At 40.0% G+C, this 15,105-nt stretch overlaps 1 protein-coding gene across 10 annotated transcripts in view; it reads left to right on the top strand.

The window, feature by feature from the left end:
- The window catches only part of ARID1B (AT-rich interaction domain 1B), a 437,415-nt gene that overhangs the window by 25,422 nt on the left and 396,888 nt on the right, over positions 1–15,105 (top strand). Inside the window, exons 1-2 of one of the 10 annotated variants that reach the window (XM_027601118.2) lie at positions 408–422; positions 3,036–3,130. The exons of 8 other annotated variants lie outside the window; for them this stretch is intronic. The gene's annotated coding sequence lies outside the window, so the exon portion shown is untranslated. Of the gene's footprint in view, positions 1–407; positions 423–3,035; positions 3,131–12,652; positions 12,682–15,105 lie in introns of those variants that run through there. One more of the 10 variants, XM_027601120.2, reaches the window with a different exon arrangement.

Below are 15,105 nucleotides of genomic sequence, written 5' to 3'. Positions count from 1 at the left end.
CAATTTCAACCAAAGTTCAAATGTGGGTTGTTTGATACTACTTAGTAAAAATAACTTTGCAGATCATTTACAGTGCTTTTCTTACCTAGTTCTCTCAATCTTGTGAGATTTGGTTAATATCCCTCTTCTGTATATGCAGAAGCTGAAGCACAGTTACTTGTTAAGGGCACAGCTTGGAGTCAAGCCAGGTTGGGTACCCCAAATCTGAGTTGTTTTTTTTTTTTAAGATTGTATTTATTTATTTGTCAGAGAGCGAGAGGGCGTGCGCGCACAAGCAGGGGGAGCGGCAGACAGAGGGAGAAGCAGGCTCCCCGCTGAGCAAGGAGCCCGACTCACCCCAGGACCCTGGGATCATGACCTGAGCCGAAGGCAGACACTTAACTGACTGAGCCACCCAGGCGCCCAAATCTGAGCTCTTTCTGGTATGTTACAGAGATTCATCAACCTATAGACATGTTAAGTTAAGCATTTAGGTCAGGGGTTGGCGTACTTTTCCTTTAGAAGGGCCACAGAGTCAGTATTGTAGGCTTTATGGGCATTGTCTTAGTTTCAACCTCTGAACTCTGCTGGTTTGGCACAAGAAGCCATGGGCAGTATGTGAAAGATGGGCAGGCTGTGTGTGCCCGTTAACACTGTGGATGCCGATGTTTGAATTTCATGTAATTTTATATGTTGTGAAATATTCTTCTTCTTTTGATTTCCCCCTCTCCCCAACTATTTAAAAATGTAAAAAGCTTTCTTAGCAGACGGGTCCTCCAGAAACTGGTGGTAGACCAGATTTGGCCTGCAGGCCATAGTTTGCCTCCCTCCGTTTTAGATCTTGATTGGGGCAGGACATCCTTCTCCATTTCAGGTTCCATCCATATCTTTCACCCTTCCCCCCAGTTGGCCATCTTTATTTACACAACTCTGTATTCTCTGGGATCTTGGCTCAAGCAGCAGCCCTAACTAGCATGGAGCTGGAGGATTTTGGCCTTTCAGATGAGACTGGGGTCCCCAGGGAGTGAATGGATCGCCCAAGGTTGGCAGGCCCATTAGCAAGAGCTTGCATATATTAAAGCAGGCTTCTTGATTCTCTGTATAGTAGTCTTTTTTGTTGGGATTTTTACTGGCTATGATTTAATTATTTTTTCATGTTCTAAGCATTCTGTCATTTCCTTAATTTCCCCCCCCCCCAAAGGTTTTGAGTTTTATTCTGAAAAAAAAAATTTTTTTTACAGAAGTGCAATGCGCGAATGTTCTTATATAAAAAAATTCAAACAGTGGCAAAAACATTTATGTTGAATATTTAAATTCATTTTACCACTTCTACTTATCAGAAATGTATTTTTTCTAGCCTTCTTTTTCTTTAAAAATACTTCATATGAACGCATACGAAACATAAATAATCCATGTGTAAGATCATATTATATACATTCAACTGGTTTTTTTTTCCCCCCTGAAGCCTCCTTTGGACACATCCCATTGGTTCTGCTTTTTAACTTGGGATAATTTTGTGTGTGTGGTGGCGGAGAGGTTCTCTTATTATTGTCTAAGCAGTCAGTGAACAATTGTAAAAAACCCTCACATTGTCATTTTTACTGTGGACTGCTGAGTCGTTTTGGAATGTCATTGTCTTGTGAGGCTGTTGGCCAAGAGGATTTGCCCGGAGGGATCATGACAAGGTCTGTAGGCATGAGCCCTGCGTCACCTTTTTTTGTGATACCCTCATGCAATCCCAGGCTGTGTCACTGTTTACTTGTGTGCTGTTCATAACAGAGTTTCTTACAAGGAGTGTGTTATAAAAAGGCTACAAGATGTGTTACCTTTGATGCTTTAACCCTACTGTATCCCAAAGCTGAAGCAGGGGGAGACATTTCAAAGTAATTGAATTCAGTAATTGAAATTTCAAAAAGTAATTGAGAGAAGATGAGGGCATTTCCTATTTGGAAGGCATCAGCAGGATTTTTTTCCTTAAGTTATTTTCATTATGTCTAGTTAGCTTCAGAAGTAAGAAATGAGAACAGAAAGGAGAACCTACAGTGGTATAATGTAGACCTGGAAATATTTCAAAGTTCTCCTCCTTTTTTAGGTATAGTACTAAATAGATACCCTAGTTAGATGGGACTATAACTTTGTAATTAAAATCTGTTGAAAAAAAAAGGGACCTTCATCATGCTTTTGACGGTCTCTTGTGTGGTAGCCTTGTGAATATGGGCTCTCGCCAAAACTGACCGTGAACCAGAAGGGCCGTGGTGCTTGTCAGTCCCTGTAGTTCTCTTATAGGCCCCATGCCACAGATTTTCGTGGAATCATACCTTTTTCCTTTTCATTCTCTTTCATGCCTGTGTTTTTTTCAGTGCAGCTGAAAACAAAATTTTTTTAACTAGGGTCCACGCTGAGCGTGGAGCCCAACGCGGGGCTTGAACTCACAACCCCGAGATCAAGACATGAGCTGAGATCAAGAGTCGGACGCTTAACTGACTGAGCCACCCAGGCGCTCCTCAGTTCAGCTGAAAATTTTTAAAAAATGTTTTAAGCACATGGAGTCTTCACAGTTAAAGAACTTTTTCTAATCTCTATGCAGATATGAAAATTGTTTTCATAGAGAAAACATCTATATTGTTTCTTAAGAAGGATTTATTCATTATTCGAATAAAGAATTTGCCGATCTGGTTTTAAAATATAGGTGATTATCCTGCTCTCTTCTGCTCTTGTTTTTACTTGATGAAAGGAAAGAAAATTAAATAACAAAAACAACATTTAGAGACACTAAAATCTTTGATTAAAAACAGTTTTAAGGATTTTTGTTTCATTGGACTTTGGGGAGAAATATCTTGAAGTTGTACATAGGAGTTTGTTTTTATCTCTGTGACTAAAGGTAATCAAAATCACATGGCTGAACAAATCTCTGAAATACTGCTTTTTAGAGATTTTTATTAATTGTGTCTGATTTATTCAATTGATTTGCTGTAAAACACCAAAAACCTAATCTAATAAAGCATTAACCGTCTTATTTTTGGCCTCCTTTTACATTGCTTATTCTGTGCATCAAGCTGGCCCATAAAGGCTCAGTGTGTTTTGGCTCTGGACTGCTGAACAGTGTCATGCTATGACCTCCTGATGTAAAGAAATCAGCACGAGACCCACAGTGAGTCTTTTGCTCTTTGCTTTATATGCATTGTGAAGGATGCAGTTGTTTGTACTCAGGATGTTATAGTGGGGTATTGACATTTTACTGATCCAGAAAACTGTGTATAAATTCAGCTGCCTTTCTTTTTAAAAAGAAACTTTACAGTTTTAATTTTGAAATCTAGATGAAACATAATCCCTGGAGTACTCTTGCACCGTTGTAGTATAATCTTTTCATACGATACCTGATTTAGTTGGAAACAAATTAGTAACTATGCATGCTTAAAGGAAGCAATTTAATAAACAGGATTTTAGAGAAACCTAATCAGAATTGTAAAATGATACTAGCGAATCAATTGCATTATACAGAATTACTAGGTTAGATGTAGCTTTTAGATAAGTGTGAACAAATCGGAGGCTTCTGTACCACCATTGTCAAGAGCATTAACAAATTTGCATTTCTTGCTTAAAAAAAAATGGGGAGGGAAACTCCTTTGTCCCTTAAGTTTTACTGGTTCATTCACAAATGATTAAAAAATAGCCTTCTCACATCAGTTGGCCTGAAGCCAACCAGACAGTGGAGCTGGCTACAGCTGTGGCATGGTCTCTCAAATTAAGTTCAGCACGCTGGGCAAGGCCAACTGTTTGGAGATGGGCATGTGGTCAGGTAGCATGAAAACGGCAAAGAGATGCAGCCTTGAACTTGAAGATTTCAGCAAGCATCTGGGAGCATGTATGGCTGAGAGCCAAGGAATAGGGTTCAGGAGTGAGGTGAAGACCGGTAGGTCACCCAGACCCTATCTCACAGACTTCTGGCTACCTTTTACATATGAGGTATAGGCAGTGAGAAGTAAACAGTTTTTATTTTAAATCATTTTTATCCCTTGTCAGCATATATGCATGTACTGTTAAATAGTTGCCATTAGTTTTAATCACTGATTTTCAGTTCACAGTTTTGTACACATTTTCTTATATTGGTATCATTGCTAGTACTTTCTCTCTCTCTCTCTCTCTCTCTCTTTTTTTTTTTTGAGTTGACAAGTTGACCTTTCAAGCATATTTTAATTGTCATATTTATTCAGTGCACATGCATATATCGTGCTAGGTTCTGGGTATAGAAAATGAGTGCCCACTAGCAAACTGTTCTGTTTTATAGATGAGGAACTCAAGGCCTAGAGAAGTTAACTTCTCTCATCTCTGGTCCTCTGGCCGGTGAACTAAGAATTGGACTCCTGTTCCTGTTCTCAGTGTCTCTTATGATGTGAAGGGTGTTTTCCTTTATCTTTGTAAACTGTCTTTCTGTTTAACTTGGCCTCTGCCATTGAGGAGACAGGTAAATAAAATTGCAACCAGACCTTCTATATATTATAATGGAGGTTTCCTCAAAGGTCTCTGAGACCACAGAAGAGAGGGGTTTTATTCTGCCTGCCTGGGGAGTTCAAGACAAACTTGATAGGGAAGGTGATCCTAGAAGGGTAAGTAGGAGTTTGTCCAGAGATGGGAAAAGTAAAGAGCTCCCAATAATTTCTGGGATGGTCCTCTCAGGGAAAATATCAGAGCCAATATTTTGAGCAGTAGCAGGTCCTGCATGGGAGGAGGTTCTGAGCATCAGTCTGCTTGCATGTGGGAGTGAAGAGGAGCTATGTGGAAAGTATTAATTTTTACTAAGTTGTGGATTAGTTTTTGGTTGTATTTGCTGCATAACAACTTGAGTGGCGTAAAACAACACACATTCATTATCTCAAGAGTTTCCGTGGGTCAGGAGTCCACATGTGACCTGCTGGACACACTCTGTTCAGGGTGTCAACAGGCTGTGATTAAAGTCAGCAGGCTGCATTCTCAGCTGGAGGCTTGACTAGGGAAGGCGCCCTCAGACTGTTGGCAGAATTAATTTCCTTGTGGCTGTAGCTTCATAGGCACATGCTTCTTCAGTGCCACCAACAGAGAGAGAGTCTCTAACTTCTGGGAAAACTAGACTTTCTTTTAAAGGGCCCACATGATTATGTCAGGCCCATCTGGGATATTCTTTGTTTTCATTAACTCAGAGTCAACTGATGAGGGACTTAAGTTGCATTTGCAAAATCCCCTCACCTTTGCTATATTCTCTGGGTTAGGTGCAAGTCACAGGTCTTGCCCATACTCAGGAGGGGGTTGCACAAAGGTGTGGGTATCAGGAGGCAGGAATCCAGGGAGCCGTCTTAGAATTCAGGTTGTATGTTACAAATCAGTAAAAATAGAAGTGGTGTGTCTTAGTCTGCTCCAGATGTCATAATAAAATAGTGTAAACTGAGTGGCTTAAACAGCAGTAATGTGTGTCTCACTGTTCTGGAGTTCTGATTTCTGAGATCAAGGTTCCAGCAAGGTAGGTTTCATTCTGAGGTCTCTTCCCTTGTCTTGCACACCTTGCTGTGTGCTCACGTGACTTCTTTGTGTGTGCATGGGGAGGGAGGGGGAGAGGCTGCCCTGGTCTCTCTCTCATCTTATTATAAGGACACCAGTCCTGTCAGATGAGGGCCTGCCCTTATGACCTCATTTAACCTTTATTACCTGCTTATGGGCCCTATTTCCAAATATAGTCACATTGGCGGTTAGGGCTTCAATGTACGAATTTTGGGGGGACACAGTTCAGGTTCACAGTTTGTTCATATCATGGGTTATTAATTGGAGTGGCTTGGAGTGGAGCCTAATGACCGTTAGAGACCTCTTCCCCAAAGAGCACCAGCCAGACTTAGGAAAATCCTAATTCCATCTCTTTTTTTTGTTGTAGTGTGACCTTGGGTGGGTTACCTAATCTAGGAGATAATTTCCTTCAACTAAAAATAGTGGCTTGTAATGTTAAGTACTTTGCAGGATATTTGTTAGACTTGGTTAATGTCATTTGTAAAGCACCTAGCACTGTGCTTAGCTCACAGTAGACAATCATCAAATGGTGGCTATTATTATATTTGTGTCTTGATATTTCTATATATCTTCTTTATCTTTTATTTTCCACCTTAAATGATATAAATTCCCCATGAATCCTTGCATTTCTTTCAACTAGAAGTTATTACCCCTAGCTGAGCACTCATGGGACTTTATTTTCTCTGTCCAGTGGCATTTACAAGCTTATTTATATTTTGTATTATTTATATACATCTTTTATTTCCTCTGTTATGGTGTATATTTCTCAAGGTCAAGAACTGTCTTATACATCTAATATCTTCCATTGTGACTTGCACATTAACAGTTGTTCAGTTTAAACAATGTTGAATGAATGAGTGGATCTGGCCTCTTGTTTCCTCTTTTATCTGAATCTTTGTTTCTTAACCTTTTCTAACTCTTGCCTCCTTTTGATAAACGTAATTTTCCTTGTACCTCTTCCAGCATTCAAGATGTGTCATCCCAAAAGACTAGGTCCCTAGTCCCCACTTCCCTTGAGAAGACGGAAGCTAGACTTTTCCTTAAATCCTCAACAAGTGAGGTTATTTTATCAAGCTACTTTTACATGGTATGTTATAAAAACAGTACTCCCCTTTTTCCCCAAATAGAACATTTTATCACCCTGAATATACATTTTCAAATGCACCCTCACGCCAGCCCCCATTCCTGTTTCTATAGCTAGCATCCACCCATTTTCACTTGAGAATTCCTGCTCTGAACCATTTCTGACGTACTGTGGGGTCCTGTCCTAACTGGTGGTGATGCAGGCATTAAATGTTTAAGTAAAGCCTTCACCCTCTTTGCCTATGTATAAGATTTCTCTGCCTTCCTTTTATTTGGTTCTTTTGTAATGAAAGGTGTTAAATTGATACACGTTTGAATTTGTGAACCCTATTTTTCCGAAACGTGTGTGTAGCTTAAGGAGTGATCCTAGGCATCTGTTATGCTTTTATAAAGCCTTTTTCCCCAGAACTTAAAACACTTTGTAGACATTACCTTATCAACACTTAGCACGTCCCTATGAGCCAAGTGAAGATTAGAGACCGACCATTGCTCTTATACTGCAGGGGAGTAAAATGTGGCTGAGAGGTCCAGGAGGGGCCTGCCCTTCTATGCCCTTCCAAGGTGTTTGTGCTGGGGAGACTTTGCCTTTATGTTTTCTAACCATAAATTTGTCATGTTAACCTGCATTATGGGAGTGGGTATAATGTCCCAGTTAGCTCTCTACCAAGCCAGTAAACAAAACACCTTTGGTCACAAGATAACAGCAGATTTATGAAGTGATCCTTCTTTTTAAATGAAATCTGTGGCTGTACTTAGGAATCAAAATTCAGTGTACTGAAAGGAAGGTAAATTACATCTAGTTTCCTGAGGAGTCCTCTTTTAAATTCATTTAAAAGAGACCTTATTTGGAATTGGATTGCACCGAATGGGGATTTTTTAAATGAGCCCTCTTCCCCCCATACTGTGAAAGTTATTTTATGAATTTGAAGACAGCTTCGCTTTGTGTGGTCTACTTTGCCTTCTTGGTATCTTGAGATTGTGGGAAATGCCACTCTGAGCTGGGAGAAGGCACGACTTAGGGGCTTTTGCAGAATTGGGCATCCTTTCTGAAAAGGCAAATTAAAGGAAAAGAAAAATTGGATCTTAGGCTGGCTTGATGCTTTTGCATTTTCATTTGAAAACATACAGGTAGTGCAGTGTCACTTTTTTTAAAGGATTTATTTATTTTTTAAAGATTTATTTATTTATTTGAGGGGGGATCATGAGTGGGGGGCAGGGGGAGAGGGAAAGGGACAGAGAGTCTTCCCAAGAAGACTCCCTGCTGAGTGTGGAACCCTGTGGGGGTTGGGGGGAAGCTTGATCCCAGGACCCTGAGAGCCTGAGCTGAGCCAAAATCAAGAGCTGGGATGCTGAACGGACTGAGTCACCCAGGTGCCAATGCAGTTTCACCTTTAATGATATTCAATAACTTTTAAAAAGTTCCTCTTTTCTCCCTGTTCTATACTCATCTTATCCTTTTCTTTTACATGAAAAGTACTCTTTAGCCTAATTTTTGTCAGTTGATTGTGTTGACAGATTTTTAGGTGAAGACCCATCAGTTACCAATAAATAGACTGTTAAGTAGTGAGCAATAAACTAAATATATAAAGTGTGTGTATCTAACAATAATAGACACAAATGTTTTTGAAAGACTGAATGAATGTGTGCTTATGTGTGTTTTGGACATGCTTACGTTGGATATATTTTGGTATTAGTTGTAAACTAAAATTTCTGGTCGAGACTATTTCTGTATCAAGGTACTTATTTTGTAACACAGGTTAAAATTGAACTCTGGTGCCTTTACATTCTAGTTACTGTTTTCAGATATAAAAATCTTCATGCCCCTAACCCTAGATTTGTATATTAATTAAGTTAGCAGCTAGGTATTGGTATAGAGTGTACTTACCGTGAAACACTTTTGAGTTTCTCTCAGGCTGAAGGGGGTAATGTGACTTCTTTGGTTTTCCTACTTTGTCCCTTTCTCCCCTCACCCATTTTTAAAATAGCAGTGCTTTTCATACTGTCAGAATTTCATGTTGTGACACCCTACTCAGAAGTTATGACAGCAGGGTAATGACAGCAACTGCCTCCAGGGAATCAATCAGGCAATTAATTTTGTAAATGAAATGCTGATTATACAAAGCTTCACATGAGAGGCCCAGTGATTAAAATCAATTTAACAAATTGTTTCAGGTGGGACTTGATTAATAATTTGCCATAAATGCTGAGGATATATGACCAGCATACCTTGTTGTTACTTCTACTATCCAGCTATGTATAAAAATACCTTGTTGTTGCTCTTACTACCCAGCTCTATATAAAATTCCACAGGTAAGCTAAGCACTGTGTCATCTTGTCACACTAGTGGGCATAGAAGCCATATGCATGCACACACACACACACACACACACACACACACATATTTACTCTCTGCTTGTTTGTCTAGCTACATAGACCTAACTCACAATGAAAATGGAATGCATTATTGTCATTCTGGTTTGTGTTTTCCTGTGTTCTACTTGAAAAACAAAAACTTGCCCAGACAGGTTTGGGTGTAACCAAGTTAAACAGGTTTTTTTTCTATGTAGGATGTTTTAGACTTTGATTATGCTAACTTATATTCTGAATCTTAAAGAGTGGCATCTGCTTTATAGACATTTTCCCTTTTTTTTATAATAGTCATGAAACTCTATGCTCCTAGCAACATAGCTTCAAAGTATATAAGGCAAAACTGATTGAAAAAAAAAAAGGAAAAATGGCAAACCCACAAAGTAGATTTTATACACCTCTGTCAGAAATGAACAGACTAGGGGTGCCTGGCTGGCTCAGTCTGTAGAGCGTGTGACTCTTGATCTCAGGGTTGTGAGTTCAAACCCCATGCTGGGTGCAGAGATTACTTTGCCCCCACTGGGCTACAGTGTCTCTAGAGGTGGGGGATCCTGGGTCAGATCCATCTCTGATTCCCCAGCAGCCTAGACGTTTTCCATTCTTAATTACAGTAACAGCGATAAACATGGCTTAGGAAATGATGTTGTAAGGATATTAGAAATAGTAACATTATAGGCTGGAAATAAAAAATGCCTATGTTTGGAGCATTGTAATTTGAATCCAGGAGAAGTCACACTGGGAATAGGAGACACAGCTGGATGTCTTTCTCAGATTCATATACTAAACATTCGTTAAGTGCCTGTCACAAGCCAGACTTGGGATCCGGTTTTGTAGTTTTCATTACGTATAGTTGACATATCTAGAAGACAGTACAATATTATTGAGGAGAAGGTGGCTTGGAGAGGCAAGGGTTAAGGTGCACTTGAGGGTTTTTTTTTTAAGTTTTTTTTTAATTAATGTAGTAATAGGAACAATAATTGTTCACTGTGTATGAGAAGTTGGGGCCATAAGGAGAATTAGGATGAGGAAGACACCATTTCTACCCTTCAGATACTCCCTGATGAGAGAGGCCGTGTAAGCAGGATTGCAAATGGTTGTGATAGGTGTTTATTATCTATTAAAGGAGATAGTGGCAGCACATGGTGGGAGCCCAGAGAAGGCACAATACTTTACCTCGTGCTTTCTGGAACTAGGAAGAGTTTCTTCAGTTTACAGGTGCCAGAGGTGTGTGGGGTGCCAGGGTGTTGTAGAAAGGGGTGTGCCTTAGTGCATTGGCACGGAGGTGTGCAAAAGGGCTGTCTAGGCTTATTATTGAAGACGTGGCAGATGGCAGGTGTGGCATCTGAAGGTGAGCCTTGATTATTTGGGTGTTGAACTTCTGAGTTTTGAATTCTTTAGACCTCTTTGTAGCCCTTTCCCTGCCTTTTGACTTTTCGGGCAGTTTATTGGTTAAGATTTCTGGTCAAAGAATGGGGCAGAAAGAAATATCTCTAACTGTCCTCATTCCTTTTGATACTTAACCATGACAGTTGGAAGTTGTGGCAGGGAGGAAGGCTGATTCTAGAATTACGGAATGCTGGAACAGGAAGGGGCTCTAAGGGCTCATCATGCAATCTCTCACTTCACATGTGAGCAGTTGTGAGGCTCACAGGTGTGAGATTGCCCAGGAGCAACAAGCTCTCACACTTGAGCAGTTACTATGTGCCAGGTACTGCGTTTTGTATCTACTGTGTTATTTCATACTTATGACAACGCTGTGAAGTGGTTACTATTATAATCCTAACTTTTCAGAGGAGGAAGCTTAAGTGCAGAGAATTTGCAGGATCTGCCTGAGATCACACAGTAAGTGGTGACCCACCGTGCAGGCCAGGCTGCCTTAATTCCAGAGTCTGTGCACTTGACCCCATGCTGCTTACCAAAGAAGGCCCGATGGCTGGATAGTTGGGAGAGTCAGGCTCCACCTGCCATAGCAAGCAATTAAACTGTTACTTAGTTGGCTGTCTCTGAACCCTCTCCTTCCTCTAACGGAAGCTTTGTCAACCACAGTTTTGGGATAATTCGCTTTTTTTATTTGTACTGAGATTTAAAAATACTGGTTATGTTTTCATTTGGATGGTTGCTCTCCTTATTTTAAACCAGAGAATTTGACAGAGGGCCCCCTGACCTGGGAGGCACTGCTAGGGGACCAGGTCTGTTTACATCCTTTTTAGGGAAGAGGAGGGAGCAGGGTCACATGTGAAAAGTGAGGGTTATAAAAGCACTTTTTGAAACTTACAAAAACAAATAAGGGAGGTTTCTGGGTTGAAGATGGCACATTTCACATCTTTAATGGCTGGTTTGAGATCTTTTAAAAAGCATAGTAAGAAACCTGAGGGGGCAGAAGCCTTTTTACATCTTGAAAGTTGAGGGTGATAACATGAAAATGTGATTTGTGGGAAAGGGTTTCTACCAGAGCAGGTTTTTAACCTGGAAGGTTTTTTTTTCTTTTCTTTTTAATTAAAAAATTTTTTGGGGGGGGGGCAGTTTTCTTAGGATATTTTTTTCTTTAAAGGACTTCCTTTTTTTTAATTTTATGTTTTGTTTTTTTTTTTTAGTAATCTCTGCACTCCATGTGGAGCTTGAACTCTCAACTGCGAGATCAAGAGTCAGTCAGTTTTCTGACTCAGCCAGCCAGGAGCTCCTTCTGAGGATTATTTTTAAAAACATCTTTAAAATATTACATATATTCAGCATGTGTTTTGCCAGCTTTAGGTACGTTTAGGAAAAGTACTGCAGCCCCACCCTCCTCCCCAGTAATACCTTACCACATACCCTTCTTTCTTCTCTGTGTGCTCTCTCTGGTGTTCTGACTCTTCTCGTTCTGCATGTTCCTTTCCCCTACTTTCCTCCTTATGGCGTGGCCCCACCCCCTTAGGTTTTAAGCCTGCCAGTGACCCCAGTGGCCCCGTTGACACCATGCGGTCATTAGGGGCTCTCAGTTCTGAGGGGCTGCAGCCCTCCTTGCAGAGGAAAGGTATAGTGATGGTTCTGGTTTTCAGTTTCTTTTTGCTCCCTTCTTTTAGCTTTTATTTTGAAATAATTTCAAATTTACAAGAAAGTCTCATGAACAGTGCAGACAAGTCCCATTTACTTTTTACTTGGATACATCAGTTTTGAACACTTTGTTACATTTACTTTTACCCACCTCCCTATCTACCTACATTATATTTTCTGAGGATCATTTGAGAGTTCGTTGTATCCACCCTGCCCCTTTACTCCTTCCTGTGTGCCACTGTGTTTCCTTGAGCATATTTCTTGGAATGAGGTTATTCTTTTACAGACCTCAGTGCTGTTGGGGTACTTAACTTGGGTGCAATACTTGAACTGCAGTCCATATTCTGATTTGTCCACTGTCCAAATAGCATCTCTGTAGCAGTCTTTCCTTCAATGTAGGATCCCTGCCTAGGCCTTATATATATGCATTGAACTGCCCTTTTTCAGTCTGTACTGAACAGTGGCCTTGAACTGCATGGAGCCATTTATATGTGGATTTTTTTTTGATGAATATAGTACTATAATGTATTTTCTTTTCCTTATGATTTTCTTTTTTTTTTAATATGTATATTTTTAAGTGGGGGCCAAGCCTAGTGTGGAGCCCAGTGTAGGCCCTGAACTCACACCCTGAGATCAAGACCTGAGCTGAGATCAAGAGTCGGACACTCAACTGACTGAGCCACCAAGGTGTTCCTCCTGATGATTTTCTTAATAACCTTTTCTTTGATTTACTTTTTGTAAGAATATGGTATATATACATGTAACATGGAATATACAATACATATAACGTACAAAATATGTATTAATTGACTATGTTATTGGTAAGGCTTCCAGTCAAGAGTAGGCTAATAGTAGTTAGGTTTTTTGGAGAATCAAAACTTATATGTGGGTTTCTGATTCTGTGTGGGGTCAGTGCCCCTAACCCCCATGTTATTCAAGGAGTCAACTGTATATTAGTCATATTAACTTTTTTTTTCTTTGAACAGTCACGTTACACTACCACCAATATATGCTTTAACTTAATTATGGCTCTGATAAAGTGGATCTTTAATAGGGCCATGTCTCCAGAAAGCATGTTTGCACCAGGGACTGGTAGCCTGGGTATCAAGCACTGCAAGCACTTTTTGTCTAGAGATAGGTAAATCAGTTGTTAACATTCGTAATATTTGTACTGGCATTTTCTTCAGTGCAATTTTAAAGTTGATTTTAAAAAGTTAATAAAATAGTTTGAAATAGACATGTTGGTAACCATGGGGATCGCTGGGGAAACCAGTAACTTCTCGGTTTGTCTTTTGGTGCCACTCTGACGTGTCCTTGGACTTGATTATCCATGCAGATCACATACCAAACGTCTTTAGAACGGTTGTGTTTTGAGGGAGGTATTAACTTCCCTTGAAAGGTGGGAAAACTGAGGCTTAGAGCACTGGAATAATTTACCCAGCTGTTCATGGCTAGTCGGCAGCAGGAGAGGATTATGAACTCAGGTCTACCCAGTGTCAGACTTTATGCTTTTCCCTTGTAGTAGACACAGCAAGTTGGTTTCTGCTTGTTTGCAAAATCTGATAATTGGTAGTGGATTCCTGCCACCGTACAGGGTGAAAGATCCTGAGGCTTACTGGACTTTAGGAAAATGAATTCTAGGATTGATTAGCAGTGTCTGTCTTCTGCACATTAGCAGAGGGGTGGGGAGTATCCGTGCCTCATAGTGATTATTCTGGAGTTACACTTTCACATAGTAATGACTATAATAAAATCTATCCCTATTAAAAACCTGTTATGTGCCAAGGACTTAACTACAATATTTCCAATTCTATAACAGCTCTATAGTGATAGTGGTAGTGTTCTTGGTGTTCAGATGAGTTAACTGAGATGCAGAGAGCTTAAGTGGTGACTCTCTTCAGCATCACACAGCCAAAAGGGATGAGGTTGAAATTTGACATATTCCCACAAAAACTTCCTTTCTTGATTTAAATCTGTATTTATATGGGAAATATACCATATTATTTCTCTTTCTTAAATAAGCTTGCTACTAAGTTGTCAGTAGTGACACATGAATATGAATGATAGTGTATACTTAGAGATGTAAATTTTAGAAATAGTTAAAGCCATGGTAATAGCTTTACAGTTTTTTTTTTTTTTTTGGGTGGTGAGAAATAACAAATCTAGGGAAAATAGAAATATATACCATTACTATTTTGATATTCCCTTTAGATCTAATCTACTCTTGAAATAAAAAATATACATATACTTTGGTTTATTCATAAAATTATTACATTTGCTAAATTCAATTTAAGAGTATGGTTCAGACAGTAATTTACACATTGAATTGACTTAACAAGTTGCTGAGCTTGGGGGATTAGGCAAATAATAGGTTTTGCCAGTTTATAAAAATCCACCCCAAACTGGGGAACCTAGATAGTCTTATTTTCTGGACTTATTCTGTGGTATCTAGATGATAGCTATAAATGGGCTTAATATTTGTCTTCTCACTTCATCATTCCTATTCCTGTGGGACAGTCCAGTTGGGGAGACAGACATTTATCAAATAGTCACACAAATAAATATTCTGGGTAGGCTTTACTGAGTGCTGTGAAGGAAAAGCACAGGGTTTTCTGAGTTCCACAGGAGCATAGAGCTCCTTCTACTTGGAGGGAACAGCGTAGTTGAAAGTCCAGTGGTGGGAAAGCATATGGTTTTTCTAGAGCCTCATAGAGGCCAGTATGGTCGGAGAGGGAGATTTCCTTTTGGCAGGGATGGTGGGTCCAGCTGACTGGATTTGGTGAGGGATGGCTGTGGTGGGAGAGGAAGGAGTCAGAATGCATCCCTGGATTCTAACTTGTCCATCTGGGTAGGGGTCTTTTTCACGGAGATCAGAAACAAGTGGGGAGTATCCTACGTATCCAGGCAGGAATATTGGGTGGCAGTTGGGTGTAGAGCTCTGGGGCTCAGGGAACCAGCCAAGGGAGACGCATTTGGGGGACTCCGACATGAGGAGGTAATGGAAGCTATGGCTTATGTGAACTTGTGAAAAGTGAAGCATTGTCTGCAGTGATGCATGATTATTTACCTCTTGCACCTATTGACTCTCAAGAAGCCTACATTCCAATTAGA

The sequence above is a fragment of the Zalophus californianus genome, chromosome 7, assembly GCF_009762305.2.
Source record: "Zalophus californianus isolate mZalCal1 chromosome 7, mZalCal1.pri.v2, whole genome shotgun sequence".
NCBI classification, from domain to species: Eukaryota; Metazoa; Chordata; class Mammalia; order Carnivora; family Otariidae; genus Zalophus; species Zalophus californianus.
Note: the sequence above shows the minus strand (reverse complement) of the source record. Positions and strands in the feature narration are given on the sequence as shown.